Below are 21676 nucleotides of genomic sequence, written 5' to 3'. Positions count from 1 at the left end.
AGTAGTTACGATGTCGATTTTGATAAAACTGCATCATTATTTTATTGAAAAATCTATGTTCATAGACGTGAATCGGACCAGTTCATTATTAATAAAAATACACAACAACCTGTATCATTGCTTCATCTTACACACTTAAAAGAACTTTCATATAAATATATATTTGTTTTGGCACTAAAAAGCTATGCATTTTGTAATGTTGCTACTAGGAGCAGGAACTAGCTTTTATAAAAGCGTTTAACGTTAGCGCAGCGTTTTATAAAAGTTCTACGCTTCTTAAATTAAACCACTGTATTAAAATTATGAATGGAATTCTACTGCTATAATACTACAGTTAATTTCATAGGAAGAAAACATAAAAGAAGATGACCGCACTTGTATTATTAACCAAATTGTTTTATATGCCCTCTCCATCACTGTTGTCAGCGAGCGATTGTTCTGGGAAGCCGGATCGAGAAATAAACGGTTCATCTATAAACTTTACTGCGCACTACACAGTTTGTCTGAAAGTTGCAGCCATACTACGTACAGTCGGATCACAATATTACGTAGATAGCAATTAGAACCATTATGCTGTCATTACTCACAACACAACCTTTACGATAACATCTCATTTCTCCTCTTTCATAAACCATGAAAGTAATCAAAAGCTTGTACATATTGTTACTGTATTTTACGTAACTATATAATCTTGTAATTAGTGTATCTACAAGTGAGTCATCATTTTTAAGTAACACATTTTGATACTAAAAATTTGTTGCCTACTTTTTAAATTACTCGAATATAATTATTTGTTATTTTATTGAAGTAAATATTTTATTTAAGTTTTTTATCCTGGAAAGTTGTATTTTAAATAGACGCAGTAGGTATAATACAAGATAAGTTTGTTCAGGTGGTCCGTAGTTGGTAGTCTGTTTAAGTTTACAGTAGCATTTAGAACTGGAAGTGGTCTGACACGCGCGGCGTGTGCGCCGTCGCGAGCACTCCGCTAGTGCTGTCATACGAACACATCTATGTATATAAAGTAGATTTACATCGTGTAAATATACATATATGTCTGTTGATCATTATTACACATAGATATAAAGCTAAAAATAATTATTTAAAAAATAATAACAGTCTACGCTAACACGCTTTTTAAAACAGCAAAATATCTCTAACGCCAATAGTAGCTAAAACAGATTTTTCATAATTCATAATTCTTTATTTGCATAGAATAAGGTTAACAAAGGTCTTATAGCTAAAAATTTCCTCTCATTCTGCCGGCGTGCAAATTTTGTACAATTAGTATTTAAAAACAATTTACCTACTAACATAACTTAAATTATATTTATATCAATGTCCATAATTAAAATAATTTATTGCAATATATGTAATTTGAATATTATACAGTTATTGATTGATGTCAAGAAGCATTAGTTACATTATGTAGTCAAAAAATGAAGTTTGTATGTCAATTTTCCTTAAATCCAAATAATCTTTAATACAATAAAAACATTTAAACACAAACCATAATGCCAATATGTTTTTAAACTGATTGTATGTCAATTGTTTTATGGCATCGGGTAACATATTATACATTTTTATTGCCATGAAATGAGCGTTTTTTTTTGTAGATAATTAGGGCACAATTAGGGACTAGCAATTTGTTTGGATATCGTGAGGGCCTAGTACTGTACTCTGAAACCTTTGTGAATTGGTCCGGATGTCTGTGTGCTAATAGGCAAATATTTCTGATATATAGTGAAGGCAGAGTTAGTATCTTATACTTTTGGAATAGTGGTCGGCAGATGGCCATTTAGTGCGCGTTGTATATTGCACGTATGCATTTTTTTTGCATCCTGAATGCTTGAATCGTGCATTATGAATTACCCCAAATTATCAGACCGTAGTTCAGTACCGATGATACATAGTAGTAGTAGGCACACCGTGCAGCTTGTTCTGATACGCCAACAGTATTGTCTTAATCTCGCAATGTTTTGAGTACTTAGTCTAAATAACTATAACTTTCAACAATCCTTTTCAAAGTACATAAAACAGTAGGTAATATATAATGTATATATTATATGTACTCGTATTACAAGAATTTTGCGGGCACTTGGAACCCGTTAAAGTTGGACGTCGTAACGTGTCGTAACCGCGTCGCGCCTCGTATGCTACCACTGGCGACCGACCTAGCGACTGGCGACCGGCGAGCGCCGAGCACCGAGCACTGAGCGGCGAGGTGGCGAGGTGTTCGACCGGCGACTCGTTTTGTTTATTATTACAACACTGGCGGAGCGGGAGGGTTGCGGGGATTAACTTGCTCGTAACTCATAAGCTACCGTACCCGCAATGACCAGTTTAGACGAAAGCCATTAACTGCGTCTTGTACGAGCTTGATTCATATAGATTCGAGATTGATTCATATACGCGAGTATAATTCTGTATTGTAAGTTTTGGCATATAAGGAACTACAATGTATCCTTTAAGTTTGTAACAAATTTTGTCGATAACTTAGTAAGTAACTTAATGAAATGAAATGATTTACTTTGTAAGATAAAAGGAGTCGGTAAACAAACAAATTTTATACAGTGGTTTATATTCAAAAGTTTTTTTTATTCAAAATAGGTTCTTTATATTATAGCACTTTTTGAATATCAATACATACTAACACCACTTGGCAAGGTGTTTCGTTATGGAGAAAAAGCAGCGAAAGACACTCCATAACACACATCTTTTTTAACAAATAAATGTTTCATATATTGACAAACTTAACCGAATGGTAATGTTAAACTTGTGGGAACGGTACTGAGTCGAGTCACAGAGTTTAAATACTTAGGACATTGGGTCAATTCGGACCTCTCAGATGACTTGGACGTGGAAAGGGAGCGTAGGGCGTTGTTAGTGCGGTGTAACATGTTGGCGCGTAGGTTCGCACGTTGTAACGATGAAGTTAAGGTCACCTTGTTTAAAACTTATACTGAAACATTTTACACGTGCAGTCTATGGGCGAAATGTACTATAGGATCCCTGAATGCCATGCGCGTCCGATATAATAATTGATTAAGGATGCTAATGGCGCTGCCTTGACTATTGTAGCTTGTAGCGTATCTGCTATGTTCGCGGAGACTCGTGTTGATAGTTTTCAAAATATGTATATTGCGCAAACAAGCAAGTGCGGGACAGCAATGGCTTCCTAAATACTATTCTGGAAATAGTCGAGTGTCCTGTCGCAAGTCATTGGAATGCATGCCATATTATTTAATATTAAATAATATGTAATTGAAATGGAAATGTAATTTTATTTCTTTTTTTTTGTTTTTTAATTTGTTGTACTAAAATAATATGTAGATCGTAAGAATATTACTAACATTTAATGGACTTTGTCTGAAATGAAATAAAATAATAATAAAGGTACATGCGGAGCTGGAGCTACTTCAGACCACACCGTTTTATTACTCAAATAATCTCTTAATTTACAGTACGCTTTTTTACATAGAGTTTGTTTAATAACGACATGTTTAAACTTTTTTCTGTCATATTCAAGACGTATCCCGGAGTAATATAAAATACTCGACGTATTTTATATTATTCCGGGAACATTCAAAAGTTCGACTTTGAGAGCTGGGGGCAAGAAGTGAGTTGGTTTATAAACAAAAGTTCATCATACCTAAAAATGTTGTGCTATATTACTTTATACGTATATGCAACATCAATCAAGTCAAAATCCAATAAAGGGGGAGTTACGAAGATTGTTAATCGGGTCGGCATATTACTCAGCCCTTAGTACCGGATTAGCGTCGCGATTGGATCAGCCGGCTGGGCGCTGGGGGCGCGCACGGCGCCGCCACGGACACGGACGAACATTTCAATGCTCACACATTGTACACTTCGCTGATATTGCTACAAGATACTCATTGGGATTATTTTGGCAGCTTGGGCAACACTTTTGCCAACCAATTATACTACATTCGATTTTATAAAATTAATTATATATGATAACTAGTCAATGTGGCAAGTTATGCCGAAAATTTCACACACGTAAACTATCCAGAATATAATGTACCCAGAAAGACTTTGAAATACTTTATTTTTCATGTATGATATGGTATGACATTATACTGTCCAGGTACTAATCTATGTATCCAGGTAACATATTCACTGCAGAAGTAGAGTAAACAAAATTGCATTCGTTGTTTCCACAATCTTATTCAATTTTTAACACGCTTTTATTAGCTTGGTTGTATCTATGTATGTATGTAACGGAACGCAATTTTTAGCCACTTTGAACGGTCCGATTAATTTAAAATTTTGAATTATCAAGAACCGATGACAATACAGGATTTTAATAATTTTATCCCATTCTCCTCATCAGGATCGTCAGGAAACAGGATTGACGATTTTGCTTGTGCGATTTTAGCGTGTTTTTTAGTTTATAACTATAATTATTTACTGTGTGATTTATTTGATTATAATTATTTACTGAAAAATGTCTCATTACGAGTACAACAATACATTCAATTTAAAATGTTTACTGAGTACCTACAGTAAATTAGATTCCAAAGTAACACTAACAGTGTTTCAGAAGGACATACTTTGATCGTTGTGGTCGTTCATATATTCTTTTGGCGTAGATAATTCTTCTGCAATTTATTTTTCTAATGAAAGTTAATAGGTTATGTCTATTGCTCTATTTCATGGAAATGTGTATTCATGAGTAGTTAATTAATCACACGCCGCCAATCTATAAACGACATATTATGGACCAGTGATCAAAACTTTAATTTTGTGTGTTTAATAAATCAACACAAAGATATAAATAAAAAGAAAGTGCTTTGTCGCAGTGAATGAAGATGCTCCCTTTAAGCGACCTTTACAAATGATACCCTTTACTGGCACGTTATTCGCCGGCTCTTGAGCACGAACTTGATATTTCGAAGTGTCAACTGCAGCGTGCTTATTAATACAAATGAAACGGAACAGAGCGGATAGATTTCGCAGAAAACTTTTCATTGTTTTTGGGGTCAAGTCTCGATGAGGCTATCTTATCTCGGTAGAAAGTCAATATCTCGTCAACGTACCACACGCTGGAGGGTGACAATTTAATAATGATTTACAGAACTTTTTTTTTTGATTTTTTAAGAAATGACGTCGAACAAGCTGTCAGCTTATAATGGCTAAAGGTGACGACAGGGATAGCGAACTCATTAACTTCTGGTCAGTCTGTCGTATCGTGTTCAAATCAGTCGCCACGGAGACCCGGGTCAAGCTGGTAAATCTTTAATCCATCTGCGTTAATATTAATGGTAGTCGACACAGAGGGGACGCGCGAGCCCGTCAATCTGGCGATCGATTATATTTTCACTGTTGTTGAAACTGTCCCAAATTAAATTAGAAAAGAACTCGAAAAATTCGTTCGTTTGTAAAAATACATAAGCTGTCATTTGATTATCTCGATTTTTTTGATAATATATTAACTCGCATACGGTGAATCCGCTTTGGAAGCAACTATATATGTTTCCTAATAGTACTATGAGCAGGAGCTGCCTCTGAGCGCACCGGCGGCGCTGCTACGGGAAGCTGTCAATTACTATAATTTTTGTTAGTGATCACTAGACGGCTGCCGCTAACAGACATCCGCTAGTCGTGTCAATCTTTTTTGGGAAAATCGTTGAAGTAGGTAATATAATTTGAAAACGCATTTAACTCGTTAATTCGTCGCTTGAACGATTTGACAAGTCAAACAACATCGATTCTTAATTAACTTTACAGGCAATAACATTAGGCCTTGTCGGATGACTTTAGGCAACCTAAAATGTTACTGGTCTATGGGTACATATTATATGAGTACTATGGTAAATGGGTACATATATGAGTTCTATTTATAGTCAAATGTATTAGAATTGACTTATGTCAAATATTTTACTACAATAGCAAATAATCCAGGGTATACATTTTAAAACGTCGAAGAGCTGTATATACACCTAAATGTATATTGGGATTAACATGGTTGACTTCTTTATAAATATTATTTCCATAATAATCTTGTCCTAACCACTTTTATGAACGAGATTACAAAATATAATGGCTTTTCGGTTCCCACCTTTCTCTTGCCAATTCTTTTTATTCAGTTTTCGACGCATCTTTATAGCGCGGACAAAAACATTTTTTCCAAGAACCCCTTTATTCATCATAAATTGGACCATTTCCATAAGGGTCAAGATCTTTCACCGCCTACCTCAATTTCCTGAGCTAATCCGTCTTCTTATTTAAATCTTTTCGGAGAACGGCGTTAAAAGGGTACATTTTATTTGCAAAGCTTTCATTTATTTGTAAGCTCTATGATATCATATGCTTTTATTCTTACTATTTATAATGCATTTACTATTTACCTTACTTATTTAATATACGTCCACAGTCATTTCGTATTTGTTATTATTCTAACTAAAATGTTTAAATACATATATTCAATTAACGTATGTCTCGCCTCGTCATTCTCTCACTATTTCCCTTACACTCGTGTCATTATGTGTTTCGAGTACATCGTGTTGTCTACTCAGGGATAGTTTTTGTGGCGCCAGTAATTGCTCTGTCTGTGTGGAGTAATCTGGAGCAAGTGGGTGTTTTTGCAGCGCCGGCGCCCGCAGCGCGGCACAGTGCAGGTGCTTACGGGATGTTACTCACGTCACGCAGCTGCGCTATGCCAACGCAACTAATCATCGCTGAGGACATTATAGTTCTTGCCAGCATACTGAGCATTATTAACTTCAGAATTTTGTATTACAATTCAGGTAGTTTGCCTTATATTAGCATTACAATTGAAAAAGTTTGGTTGCAAGCCTTTTATGTACCTTTGGCGGGTATAGGTGTCTTCACACAAATGGGGGAGACTAGGACTTCACTCTTCCACGCTCCTACAAAGCGTATTGACGGAGAGGGTGCAGGTTACTAACCAGGGTGGCCAAACCTTGTCGAAGTGTGTTCTCCGAAGAGATTTAAGTTTGCTATCCTATCATAATAACCGGGACCAGTGGCTTACGGTCCCTCCTACCATGGATGCTTGATTTTTTTGTCACTTGCTTAATTTTGTAGATCGGTTGGAATCTTAACAAGCGATGCGCGCTTAATACAAAATAAAGCTGGATGATTGAACGTTTAATTTTTACTACATCAGGAATTTGCTTATAGCAAACGTTTAAGTATTAATTCGGAATTAATTACATCGCTCCTTATCCATTCAAGCAGATCCACATACAGAATTATATATTGTAGAAATTCAATCTTGTTCAGTTTGGTGATTTTACTTATTCTCCTCGTCCTCGTTAGTTCAGCAATTCTGCCTGAAGCGTAGCCTTTTATTATAATTGACTTTTTAACTAGATCGACCTCTATTATTCAAGTCCCCACATTAATACAGATTAAAATGACGACATCGTGCATGCACGCATTTTAGATTATAGTTTAGGTATCCGTTTCTGAAACCTAAGCTGAGAATTACAATATATCTGCTGTTATATTTTAAAGATGAAGAAACTTGTTTGTAACATATAATATACAAGAAGAATGCGGTGACATGTGACATAGGACGTAAAATGTAAATCATATTTATCGCTTCTCTAAACGTTCTGCAGTGCCCTCACATGCACCTCACGGACACTTGGGTGTTGCTAAACAAGCGATATACGGAAAAAGTTAAGCGGCGGACAGCACAATAACCATAACCAAAATCACTTCAAGTTAAGTAGCAAATTTAGTCCCAAAAGAGTTGGCACAGTATTCTTGGTTACAGATTCTTTTCAAGACTTTAAGTACCCGCATAATTTATAAAATATCTACCATTCCATAATCATATTTTTACACTTCAGTAAAATTATACATGGTCCTGGGGACGAATAAAGCAAAAACAGTTTTTAAATTTACGCGTTGATGTTCACTTAGACATTTATAATGTTAACTTTTAAAGCATCTACAATATGGGCATCTTTACATAAAAACATCAAAAGTAAATGATACCCATATACCTAAGCAGTTGCTAAATGGAAGTGGCAAACAAACGAAATGATTACCTAAAGTGATACGGCGAATTGCGAACATATCGGTTTACTGCGCTATAAATAACGGCTCATCAATTTCGCTATATCGGACACTTATCAATTTTTAGAAGTCGAAAATTGTTGAAATTTTGTATAGTGGATAAGCAGCAAGCATTAAACAGCAGATTTTTATAATACATAAAACTATTAAACGAGCATGACAGTATCAATCAATGGGTACAAATTTCAAATTCCAGGCAAGCAACAATCAATTAATTTACGATTTTCACGCCTAAGAAATCTTTAAGTAAATTCAGAGGAATATAAGGTTTACTAATTCGCACTTGACTAGCAACAACGGTGGTATTAGTTATCCCGCGATTCTCATTTTATCTATTACCGTAATATGTAGACAGTTAAAATTTTCCCAATACATTTACTTCTATGACTGCTACGATACGCTGCTATGATACGAAAAAAGCGTGGGGTGCTCCATTTATCAATTTTCGAAAAGCACCCCACACTTTTTCCACAATTATACTATTTCATCATCAACGCATTACTGTCCCACTGCTGGGCACGGGTCTCCTCTTAGAATGAGAAGGTTTAGGCCATAGTCCACCGCGCTCGCCAAGTGCGTATTGGTAGACTTCACATACCTTTAAGATTTTTTTTCTTTATAAATCTCTCGGGTATGCAGGTTTCCTCACGATGTTTTCCTTCACCGTTTAGCAAGTGACAATTAATTTCTAATACGCACATAACTTTGAAAAATCAGAGGTGCGTGCCTGGGATTTGAACCTCGGACCCCTCGATCGAGAGGCCGAGTTTCTTAACCGCTAGGCTATCACTGCTCATTATACTATTCATATCATATCATCATTATACTATTTACTGTTCCTTAATTGATTCCTAGATTGAAAATTATTGTTTACGTTTCAGTTGATTTTATCATAAAGCGTGTTTTTTTAGTTTATTAAACTATATTTATTTCTTCTATGGCTGCTATGATAACAAATATTAAAAATAAAAAAATGTGGCACGCAACCATCCGTGCGCAAACATGCGTATTTGGCTCGTATTTGGCCAATTATTTAATAGGTAATGTGCAAAATTGTTGGCACTTATTGTTTAGTTTTGATATACAAATGTGCATATTTTATTATTTAAAGTTACTTCTATAAACATTTAAGTTTAAACCATGAATTTCAAAATTTTGAGTATTAAATTTGATAAGTTCAAAGCGCTCCTCTTTGTGGCCGTCTATTATTTCTAGTGTATCCTGGCGACCTGCCAGCGTCTGCCTTGTCTATCCTGTCTCAATACTGATCTCAGCAAGGAAATTATCCTTGTAACTTATTTTACTTAAACCCCATAAAGTTTATTATTTAACCTTAATATTTCGAAAGTATATTTACTTTGTCCTATCAATGAACTTAAAAAAGTTACTTCTAGATATCCAGATTCCATTTAATATTAGAAATAGTAGTGTATAGTTAATTATTAAGTCCCAATGACAACAGACTGTTACTGTAACGCTGACCTTTTGATGGGCGAGGAACGACAGCGAACATGTTTAGTTAGGCCGGAGCTCGCCTGTCTTGCTGTTTGTTTACTGAACGGCTGTTCTACCCGCGCAGACATCCGACAACCTACGTTTTACAAGTTACTACACCTTCTTGTAATAATTAAACCAGAAATTGATTGACACTGTTAAATCAAATAACAGTTTAATATTTTGAGTAGCTAAACTAAAAATAAACATTACTTTAATTCTGTTGTATTTTTGTTATAAATAATATTCATTTTGCTTAACGTACATAGAAGCGCCTGGAAAATAATATTTTGCGAGCTAATATTATACTGGTAGATACCTCGATATACTATGAGAATGGTATTGAAGTAATGAATCGTTTTTTTTTATTTATTTGGATGAAAAGTTATAAAACGGTTTTAATCTTGATATTTAAATCCATAAATATTAAGGTTGTAGTGGTAATCGTTCTTAGTTCCATCATCGTTCTTAGTTAACTTATACAAGTAATTTAAATATATATTGAAATGGGGATTCAGAAATAATTCATTTAATTCCACAATTGTGTAATATATTTTAAATATAGGTTGACGAGTGATACGATTGATTACACGATTAGTGTTGTATAGCCAATCCGATAAGAAGGTCTGATTTATCTTATCTTGTAGTTCTGATTAATATTAATGTAATAAGTAGTGTAATAACCTAATAACTAATGAAAACTCTAGCCAACATATAGACGCACGGCTACTGCGTCCGACCAAATTTGTTCGTTATAATACTTGTGTACCGTTGATTAACAATTAAGTGACCTGTGGTTAAAATACTTATTGCATTATTAAAACAGCGTATCCTAAGTAGGTAGTTAATATTTGTGGAATTTCATTTGTAGGATATTGACCAAATTATTTGATATGAAGCCAATTATTTTAAACACCTCGTGTAGGTTGGGCACTTGGGCAGGTACCTACTAAAAGGTTTCGTTTCATTGTTTATCTTTCCAGGTAGTTTTAACTGGGTTTGTACGGTCTTCTTTTGATCGTGAAACGGTATACCTGTCTACAGTGTGTAAAAGAGACTGAATTGTAGGAAATTTTGGAGATCATTAACATTTAGCTAGCTATTGTCTGTATTCAATTGTAGTTCCAAGAATTTTAAAGTTTCCTTTACAATTCGTCAAGTCGTCTTGCTCGTGGACGTACTTGAACGTGAAGTTATGAGTTGCCTGAGTCTAAGACAGGATTTGGTATTATCTTAGCCATTTTTCTTCAACACAATGGAACTAAGAACGACTATTAGAATAAATATCACAGTGTAATTTATTACAGTCTGGTGGGCGCAGGGCACGGGGATCATGAAAGTCGTTTGTTAAGACGAATAAGCAGGCGTGTATTACAAATTCACCTCTCGTCCGATAAGTGAGTGGCCGACGATTACACGAGCCACAAATCTTTTCTTGACTTTACTGCCTTGGTTTTCCTGGTTCAGTATAGTTTTATTAGATTCTGATGATGTCGAACTCAAGGTTCATGTGATAAACATGCGTTATCTTAGATTAGTGTCCGTCCGTCGCGAGCGACTTCAACCGGACCGGTGACATCATCTCACCTGAAGCAAGGAATCCTATGAATGGTCAGTGAGCGTCTGTACGGATAGGCCGAGCACAGCCGCAGCCGTCGCTCTCGGGTTCGTTTAGAAAGCACGACCGAGTGGCAGGCCCGCCCGGCACTGAACATAAACCGGCCGCGGTATCAGCGGCCAGTCGCTCCACAACAATGCACTACTTGTTTATCACCACACTGACACTGGTCACTGGTGCTCCTCACATCCAATACTCGAGAGTGGTGTTCGACGAGTAACGGCTCTCGGGCGACTCGTGATATAGATCGCGCGTGTAAACAGAGGTGTGCGGGGGGGATCGCGGCGCGGTCCGACACGTACGACGCGCGGCGCGAGCGGCGGCGGACTGGCCTGCACGCGACGGCCGCGGCGCGTCGGGAGGGGGAGGCGCCCTCTCCGCAACTTGCCCTATAAACTTGCTTTTTGCCCGCTCTCATATCGTGAGTAGGCTGGCTGGCTCCTCGTGCAGTTTTGTGAAAGGCAAATTGCATCGCCGCGGCTGCATTTGATACCTACCTGTATATGTCTATACGCACGCTATGTATGCAAAACCAACCGAGCGAATGATCAGCAGTAATACGGTCGGTTACCGTTTCAAGTTCACAGCTCATGCAGGTAGGTAAGTAGAAATGTATTTACTTGCATAGGAACTTTTAAATGTAGAATCGTTTATGTCAACTAAGTAACGAGGTTACGAGACAAAACTGTTAGAAAGTGTACCTACGCAATCTACGTATCATATATGTACCATCTATGATATGTACGTACACATATTACCTATGTGGGAACCATGAGAGCAGCGATCACGCACCACGCAGTAGAGTACGCACGGGAAGACCGCGGGCGTGGGCGGCCGCTGAATGGCAGTATAGTTTAGATAGTACCCACCTACAGTACCTACGCGCGGCTCACGCGCGGCGCTCCAGTGCAGAGAAATACTGAATGGCGCGACGTAGCAGGTGGGAGTTCGTCGCCAGATATCGTTGAGCAAGAAGTGTCGAAAGGAACCTGTTTCAGTGTTTCCTCACTATACTGGCTCAGAAGAACGGATCTCGAGTAGATGATCCAAAGTTGTGCTTAATAGGTGGATGGCTCAGTACCCTGCTCACTTGTATCTTGTATTTTAGCGCGTACTACTTCACATCGAAATAACATTGGTAAGGACCGTGGGGAACTGGGGAACTTTCACCGCACCGCAACACTGGAGGCGGCGCGGGGGCGGGGCGCGGGGAGAGAGGGACTGATAATGAAGTACCTCCGGCGCAGGCCACGGCTGCTTTTAGGGTTCTATACTCTGGTTAAAACGAGACTATTACTATTACTAAGCCTCAGTTGTCTGTTCGTCTGTCACAATCCCTATCTCTTGAACCTATATGAACTTTGGCTACAAATACCGAAGAAAGTTTCCAAAAGTTTACAATATTTTTATAATAGAATATAAAAATATTAAAAGTATTACATATATTAAAAATAGACAGTACGTATTACCTAAATATTATATGGTGGTAAGGGGCACCCAGCGAACTACATTTCCATTCAATCCACTGCATTAGCGGCTCACATTCCCGATACTTACTAACTGTTCACTGATAAGGATCAGACAACTTACGTTTTATTATTAATACGATATAAAATTGTATAAATGTGATCATGAATAAGGGTAAGGTCTGAATTTACATTGATTGGACCCACCCGCTCGCAGGGCGTTACTGCGCCCTGCTCGCTTAGTTTTATATTGTCTTATATGTTCCAACCTAACCTAACCAATTCAATATTATTGGCTAGGTGAGTTTGAAACAGAAAAGTAAATAAAAAAAAAATTAACAAAAAATACAACCGACTTCTATGTCACTACAAAGTAAAAAAATAATTGAAATAAATGTTGGTTTAGTACATATTTGTGAAGTCGGCGCTCATAGACACGCTGTTTACATCGTTATCCAACTAACTGATAACCACCTCCTTTTTGAAGTCGGTTAACAAACTAAAAAATAAAGCTCTGCGATTGGGTCGGTCATATTCACGTAAATTCAATAGGTAAGAAAAACTACAACGTGTAAGTTAACCTAAGCTATAGCCAATACACAAACGTTAACAAGGACGTAAGTATTGATATAAACCTCAACATAGACGGAAATTTAACTAAAACCTAGACTTAGACATAAATCTCTACCCGTCCTACAAAGCCACAACAACATAAACGCTAATGAAACATTTTTATAATATAGCATTTGCTCAAAATTAAAGTCAGTACTTAAAAACTAATATGTGTTTACGTGTGCTGTACCCCTGCACCAGGGCTCAGGAGTTCAAGGTCATCATTTGACGGAATACATTTCCGTCAAATTACTGTGGTTTAGGCCAGCAGTGTCCCTGCGTCGTTAGTATTGAAGACTTGAAGATCAATTTTTTATATCATTATGCCATTACAAAGTCTAGCTTTGACACTGTTTATAAATACCCGAAACGGTCATACGGTTTATGGTTTATGGGTATACGGTATATATATATATATATATAAATATATGTGTCGAATAGATAATCTCTCTTTTTTGGGAAGTCGGTTAAAAATATTGACTACATTAGGGCTTTAAGCTGAACATTGTCCAGATTTATACATTCATCCCACTTCATCACGGCATCACCTGCTATTGCCACAATGTAGTGTAATGTACGTGTAATTGATCCGGTAAATGTAGATGTTGAGCAATCTTTTATCAATATAATTATGGGATCGCAGTTTATAAGGTATATCCTGCCATAACTCAGATAATATTGAATCAATGTAATAGTGCAATATATCATGTTCCGTTTTCTTTAATCGTGCGCATTATTTCACGTTGGGTTTTTAATCCGAATCAGAAAGAATATTGCAGACGTCAATAGTTTTTATAGACCTAGATTGGTTGATTGATCTCTGCGTACAAAAACTTTTACAGCGAAGGCCGAGCGAACAATCTTTGTTATCAATTTCTAAAATAAGACAAGGAATCTTAGTAAACAGCGATCTAGCTACTAGCTGAACTTTTTGAAATTCTGAATACGAGTACTGCGTGCGTTCCGTAGGTGACCAGAATTGTTTGAAGTATGTTTATGTGTAATGAAAGCAGTGAATGTGCAAGTAGCTTAACGAACGTAATATCACAAAATAAAAAGGTTTTATTTTGTGGTAATATGGTCACAGTCCGCCGTGGATATCTAGTTTGCAACCAATTTGGACGGAAGTCTTTCCTTAGGTCGATTACCGATGTTTCTGTTCCTGAATTTTGCCCATCCTGAAATTTTGCCGTTTCTAAATGTTGAAATTGACTAAAAGCTTGTTCTTTAAAAGATCTACTCAATATGGAATTTTTATTAGACTTGCCTCATTTGCTTTCACAATTAAAATAATGTTATATCTATAATTTTATATTTTCTCTAGTGATTTAATATACGAGACGATAAAATATTCAATTATTCATGTTGTATTTTGCGCAGTACTGACCTAGTCCCACAGCAAAGGTGAAATTCAAAGCCAAGTCTTTTCCAGCGATGTTATTGACAGAACTAAAACCTCGGAACGGGGTTAAATATTTATTGCTTCTAACAGCGATGTGACTCGGCGCTCATGTTAATTAACCATTTTTAATTGACGCTTTTTAAATTCTATACCGCGTTCCCGAGCTGTAAATGTAAGAGTGTTACCCTAATACACCATTTTTTTAATCCATACTTTAGTGTATTTGATACGAATAGTCATTTAATCAACTATTGCACGGCAATTTGGAATTAATACTCTATAGAATAAATCTGTTCAAGTGCAGATTGTTGTGCAAAGATAAGAATTGATGTCAACAATTTTTTTATGCTTAAAGAAATGAAAGAGAAGATAGTAATGGAGAATCTGTTAAATTACATCTGTTAAATTGAATCTTGCATTCAAAAATAATCGTGATATTTAGGATACTTTACGTAGTAGGTATCAATCCATAACAAGTGCGCCTGAGGTACCACTTCCGAGTTAAAATTATTGTGTTTATGATCCCTTCGAGACTTCGCCTATTGCTTAATCTGCGCCCTTTGAGAATATTCGTGTTTTGTTGTCAGTCCTTCGCCCCTCGCCCTGCCCCCGCACCCCCGCTGTCGTCCGCCGCTCAACAGCTGTCTTGTGCCGATGGAATGTCTCACTGCCCTGAGTCAATGCAAGTGGGTGTACCTACGCACTCTGCATGATATTTAATAATTCACTGTATTAAAGCGTAGATACATATCGATTTATTATACTCAAGTTATTACCAAATTTTAATATTCCGCACCACATTTGCTTTGAAACGCCCATATTAAACATAGGTATTATTATTTATTATTTCTACTATTGAGACCATCTGTGTATTAGACAAAGCACTGATAAGTTGATCAGAATTAAGCTCAATAATTCTTTGTGGTTCTCAGACGCACCCTCGCACCCTAAAGCATCCCCGGCGGTATGGACCCGTGACAAGGCCGGACGCCGCACTTGTCACCCCGCTGCGCGCAACGGCGACTGCACGACACAGTTGCTATTTAAAATACTAACAAACTTTTGATGTTTTAAAACCAATCACTTCGCTTCGCTTCTGAGAACTTCAAAGGCAAGCAATCATCACTTGCGTATCGAACGCACAATTTATTAATAGGACGCAGGACTTGTCAAGAATGTGTGCGTTACCAACAATTTCTTTTACGCAAAAGGAAATTCAATCCAAAGATAGATTTTGAACAGGAAACTGAAATATATGAACTTTCTACATTACTTTAGAATGATGTTTTTATCCTAAGTAATCCTTTGTGTTACAAATGCAGAACGGTTTTTGAGAATTTTTATTAGGTTCTATTAGAATTATATTAACGGAAAATTATTAACTGTGTTGGAATTCTTAAGTCTACTTGATTATCAGCAACGTTACACAAGCAAGCGCGCAACAGTTGAACCCAGATAAGCTGACATTCCATTTGTAGCCCATGTTGACCGAGCTCGGCAAATATGCCCCAAAATTGGAGTGGCACGTCACGCCGCGGTCAGTGACACGGCTGAGGTGGTCGGCGATAAGGGACAATAAATAGTAATCTGCGGTTATGAGGCAGGCTGCTTCCGATCGGCGCCGGCGACGCGGACATTATCGATCGATTAGATAGAAGCGACGAGTGTACTGCAAATATACTTTTTAACGAAAACCAAGCAAACGGCAATATTGATTAAATGGAAATAGATAAAATATCATCTTGAAATAGATAGATTTCCTCGAAATAATTGTGCATTAATTATTACATGGACGTTTGTAAAATACAATTAAACTACTGTTTTAGCTTGTCTGCTTAAATTTACCACATAGCTCGGGGCTTCGCTGTAACATAAATGATATTACGCTATGCTTGGTCGGATCTAGTACAGTACTAACGACAATATCACAAAGTTCTTTGAAGGCAGAAACAAACATTGTGTTCAGCGCGCTCCATATTCAGACCGCGGGCCGCCTTACCCGATGTTTCCACATCCGACAGATATAGAAAGGTATAAAAGTATACAAATCAAATTATAATGTCTCGCAGTTAATTTCACTAGCCGTCACATTTCTCATGCCGAGCGTTGAAATTATGGTTTCATGATTTAAAGTCAAACATTCGTAAAAGGTTCTATAAATACTGCAGCGGTTAATTAAAACTATAAAGTACCTACCTTCTTTTATGTAGTCTAAATTGACTACCTATACAGATCATGTCTAAAGTAAACTGTATTTCAATACGTTTAATATTTTAATGTAAGAATGTTATAAAACTAAACTATTACAAATACATTATAATAAAGAACCAGTAGGTAGGTAGGTAATTAATTAATAAAATCTATTTATTGCAAGTCGAGCAAATCTGTAACAACAAAAAAGCATGCACATATTATATTTTAATATGTTTTAAGAAACAGAATTTAAAATTGAAACTTTGTGATTGGAGTAACGTACGTAACATTATTCCTTAAAGTGCTTACATCAGCATATTCCGGAACAGTGTCCGTAGGTCGTATTAAGCCGAAGTCTAGTCTGCATGCCCGGAGATGGGCTCCTCGCTGACCTCGTTACGAGTTGAAACGTTCATTATGGGATACTGCAGCGGACTCTGCAATCTCCTGCAGCTGATGGACTCTCCAACGTTTGTGTATCTCTTGTCTGCCTCATACCTCGCCTCGCTTCGGATGGTGCGAGCATTCAAATACATAGCATTTTTTATAGTATATATAGTGTGAGAAAACCAGCATGCTGTCTATCACTAGGCAGGCACTAGATTTTATATCGCGTTAAGTAGGTGCGGGGTGCGCTATCATATCGGTGTTTATAAATGTAATGGCCGCCGGTGTGCGGGCCGATTACGGCTGGACAGAGCAAACAGCGCACCCGTTGTGCCGGCGATACGTGAGCGTGAGCTTTGTGGAAATATATTTAAGCAGTAATCCGTATAACTATATTTTTTGGAATTAAAATTTAATACGCGGCGCCTTGTGATTAATCCTGATTAAAGACGTTAAGTATGTTTACATTTATAATGCTCTTCAATTCGGAGTAGCGTCCAAGTTATACCTTAAAGTGTAGGTCATGAATGTCACGATCGACTTACTTTAAGAGTTAAAATAGGAGTAACCGCTTGGGTCTTAGGTAAGACTGTCAACCCACCACACACACTATCCACCTACAGCCAAGAAAAGCTTGTTTTAATTTGTAAAACGTACCTACATATCACAATGAGAAGGATTAAACTTGAATGTAGATTGTAGGTTATAGAACAGTTCATGAACCGATTAAGTTAACTAATGGGATAGGTGTTTAATCGATCGGTGTCAGGTCTCAAACATCGGTAGCGGCGGTGCGTCCACAAGGAATCTACATAACCCTATTAATACCAGCAAACTATTGGAAGATAAGCCAAAGTAAGCCGTCGGATCGAGTAATCAGTGGATCGTAAACAAGTGGCAGAACAAAGCGCCCTGTTGCTTCTGTCAATACACTCCGCTCGAGACACGTCGATGAATATTTGAGACCACTTTATTGTGGATCGGCAACAAATACCTGGATAGCAAATAAAATTGTCAACGTTTACATAAAAAGTTAAGCATATTATGCATTGCGCCCGTGCATCTTTTATATTTTACTTTACTCCTGCTTTATATCCAAAAGCGTGTTCTCAAGTCTTAAACCTTTTTCGTAGAAACAAAAACGCAACGTAGTAGCAAAGTACCTACTCGGTATTTTTTAAGTTAAAGATATGCAAATAAGCAATTCTTATGCCCATTTCTAACATATATTGCTAAAATAAGTTTAAATCGAACCGAAGGACATAAACTTAATAATGTCTCATTTTAGGACAGAAGTGCACCACTTACATAAGATTGCTATATTGAAAGTATAATCTGACTAAGTTTAACAAATCAGCGATGAATCTTAATAACAATTAGCCTCCATAAAATTTGATTCGGCCGTAACATTTTTCGGCTGTTAAAAAATTTTTAACAAAAAAATACAACCGACTTCTATGAGAAATATGTACTAAACCAACATTTATTTGAATTATTTTTTACTTTGTAGTGACATAGAAGTCGGTTGTATTTTTTTGTTAAATTTTTTTTTCACCTTATAAAGGGTGAAAAAAAAATTTAACAAAATTGTTTTATTATATCATCACTATAAAGTGATGATATAATAAAATTTATATTAATACAATATAAAATTGAGTAAATGTGATCATGAATTAAGGTAAGGTCTGAATTTACATTACTAACCTAACCTAACCTAACTAAATAGTCAATAATGAACTGGTTTTGCAATTTCATTAGAACCTACACCAAATATCTTCAAACACAACTCAATTATTCCCATCGGTTGAGGAGTTACATGTTTTGTCACCGAGCCACATTATCAGACCCTTAAATAGCCAATGATAAACTGGTTTTGCAATTTCATTAGAACCTCCACCAAATATCTTCAAACAAAACTCAATTATACCCATCGGTTGAGGTGTTACATATTTTGTCTCCAGAACCCACTCTGATCCTCATCATATCTAAATGAGACCAACTTGTAGTAATAGTCAACTCACGAAATTAAAGGCATTAAAATAGGTTCATAAACGGCGAATTTATGGCTGTTATATTTACAGGGGTGGAGGAGTTCCCCTCATTTTCTCCAGAACCCATTGATGGATCCTAACCATATTTAAATGGGACCAACGTCCAGCTCGTCTCCACACAATAAAAAAAAATTATTAAAATCGGTTCACTAACGGCGGAGTAATTCGTGTACATACATAAAAAAAGATACCGGCCGAATTGATAACCATCTCCTTTTTGAAGTCGGTTAAAAATACATTGCTTTATTTAAAAGAAATGCCACTGAGTTGTTAGGTAGAATAATCGGTATGCAAACGATTTAGCAAAGGAGCGGGTCGATAGCGAACGGAACATTACGATATCTGCGACACATTTCCCGAACACGTTAATCTCCGCCGGTGGCTAATGCTGGAGGAACGCTAAACGCCAGGTTTTAATGTACATCTGGCGCCCGTGCCAAGACCTCTCCATCCATTACTTCTATATTACTTGCTATCATTGTAATGATAAATTCTCCTCGAACAGTTATTGGTGTCGGCGTATTGGTGAATTAATATATGAGGTTACGCTCGGTTTGTCTGATACGGCCGTTTTATTCGATAGTGAAAATTGATTCCTTCTCGATACTTAATCAGAAATATGGACGGGATATACTTAAGCATGTTAAATTGAATCATGAGTAAGAGTAGTAATGGTATTTTATGTCGATAAGCGTGTAATTTATCATGTTTCTGAACTGAATTAACTAAATATTTCGTTGATAAAGTTGGTAAACTGTTTTTGGTACCTAATTGACGTGATAATTTCTATGCTATTGATGTTTTTCAAGAGTGATTTAAATTTGCTCGATAGAAACTCGGCGCATGGTTTCTGAGTCCCGACTGAACTAATCAATTCTCCCGAGAATTACCTACTGTGCTCCATTTCGATGCAATTACATCCACTCGCCGCAACTACATAACTATGTCTAATCATATTAACAGAACAATTTGAAACTTGATCTCAAAATTGTTAAGTTGCAAATTAATAATAACCGAAATTTGACAAGAACGGTTAGGTATATTGATTTATCATGCTTTTTTTTAAATAATAATTATAACATATTTATTTGTAAATATAAGTCTATACATACCTATTGCAATGTCTAAAAAACCTATAGAGGTTTTTTAGACTTACAAAAAGGTGCTCTACATTTAACCCTTATGGGCATAACTTGAGGACAAATTACTACATAATAATGTATTAAATAAGTCTGTTAACAAAAAAAAAATATTTATATTCTCCAATGCAAGACAGAATTACATATTTATGTAATTTTACTTTAACTCTAATAATACACTTGAAACTTCAGGATATATTCAAAAATTTATTACATATAAATGATGCTAAGGACATTTGAAATCTTAAGCAAAATCAATATGAAGTAAGCACGTAACGTAACGTAGGTATGTAACGTAAGTTAAAGGCAGCGAAGACTGGTCGCGCTCGTTGGTCACTGAAATCGTCAGGATTTTATGCCCTGTTGAACATACTTTGTAGAGATTGCGCCAGTTTACTTTTGTTTCTATCGCTAAGTTTTCAATACATTGAAACATACTGTAAAGTGCCGTTCCCTGCAATGCTTTTAAAACCGTCGTTGGAACGACAATAAAATTTGAGGAGCGGTACGATTAAGAGCGGAAGGTGGGATGCGTATAGAGAGGGTGGCCGGCGATTCTGCTGACTGAAGACTTACAAGAAACACGAAAGGGATTGATTCCGGGCGAGCGCACAACGACAGCTTGTTTCAATTTACGATAGTGTTTCGGGGAAATTTTTAGGCCAACAGGCAGTTATGTGCATCCGTATAAGTTTAATTAAATCCATAAGCGTCTTAACTTTACACAAAAAAGACAATTTGCTTCTGGTGTAAAATTTAAGAAATATTTACTATCATTATTATGACTAACTTATAGAACGCGTTTAAAAAATATAAGTTGAGGGAAAAGTAATCTAAAAAATCTTACGGGCTACTTTAGTCAGCAAAAAAGTACATATGTGTCTGAATATATAGAAACTATATAGAAGTGTTCTGTCAACAAACTGGTTGGTGAGTTTTTGATTCGTTCCCACTTCGCAGAATAATCGAATATTGTCAGGATAAATAAGGACAGTCGCCGGTCCACTTTCCGTCTAACTACTCGTATGATAATTTTTTTTTAATTATATTTTTATAGTACTACTATACTATAAAAATAATATATATTTCTGTAATATAAAAATTACGAAAATATCTAAAACTATCTTAAAATATCCAATCGTAGAAAAGATACATTTTCTTATATCGTTTAAATTATAGTAATTTTGGTTTATTAAGTTAGTGATTTTTAAATATTTTGAATTTTAATCTAACATTTA

The 21676-nt window shown here is 36.4% G+C and overlaps 1 protein-coding gene across 1 annotated transcript in view; it reads right to left on the bottom strand.

The window, feature by feature from the left end:
- LOC140751781 (fat-like cadherin-related tumor suppressor homolog) overlaps nucleotides 1–11524 on the bottom strand; it is a 32725-nt gene extending 21201 nt beyond the window's left edge. Inside the window, exon 1 of the mRNA XM_073085820.1 lies at nucleotides 11158–11524. The gene's annotated coding sequence lies outside the window, so the exon portion shown is untranslated. The remainder of the gene's footprint in view (nucleotides 1–11157) is intronic.
- Nucleotides 11525–21676: the final 10152 nt, after the last annotated feature.

This window comes from Epargyreus clarus, unplaced genomic scaffold (genome assembly GCF_041222505.1).
Source record: "Epargyreus clarus isolate Ecla_fem2 unplaced genomic scaffold, WU_Ecla_fem_2.2 ptg000023l, whole genome shotgun sequence".
Lineage (NCBI taxonomy): Eukaryota > Metazoa > Arthropoda > Insecta > Lepidoptera > Hesperiidae > Epargyreus > Epargyreus clarus.
Note: the sequence above shows the minus strand (reverse complement) of the source record. Positions and strands in the feature narration are given on the sequence as shown.